Raw genomic sequence first — 362 nt, forward strand, 5'->3', positions numbered from 1 at the left:
CAGCTGAACTTTGACTTCAACCTATTAATTAAAAAGCATAAGGCGTTAAATATGAAGCTAGTACAGCAAAGTATCTTTTTCAATTAAGGAGTCTTCCTTTCTTGGCTTGCTAATACCTCAGACACTCATTATAAAGAGGTCACGCAGTATATTATGCCAAAACCCTACACTTCCTCATTTTACACTTCAATTCAGCAAATTATTTTACCACCTGTTTGAGCACCTAACAGAATCCATGCCTTAATTCCATCAAACGCTCGCTTCTGTCACAATGTCCATTTAAATGTCTGTCACATTAGCTTATTTATTAAATTAGAACACAAGTTGCATTAAAATGTAGGCTTTTGAATTAAACATGCAAG

This window comes from Pygoscelis adeliae, unplaced genomic scaffold, assembly GCF_000699105.1.
Source record: "Pygoscelis adeliae isolate BGI_AS28 unplaced genomic scaffold, ASM69910v1 Scaffold465, whole genome shotgun sequence".
NCBI classification, from domain to species: Eukaryota; Metazoa; Chordata; class Aves; order Sphenisciformes; family Spheniscidae; genus Pygoscelis; species Pygoscelis adeliae.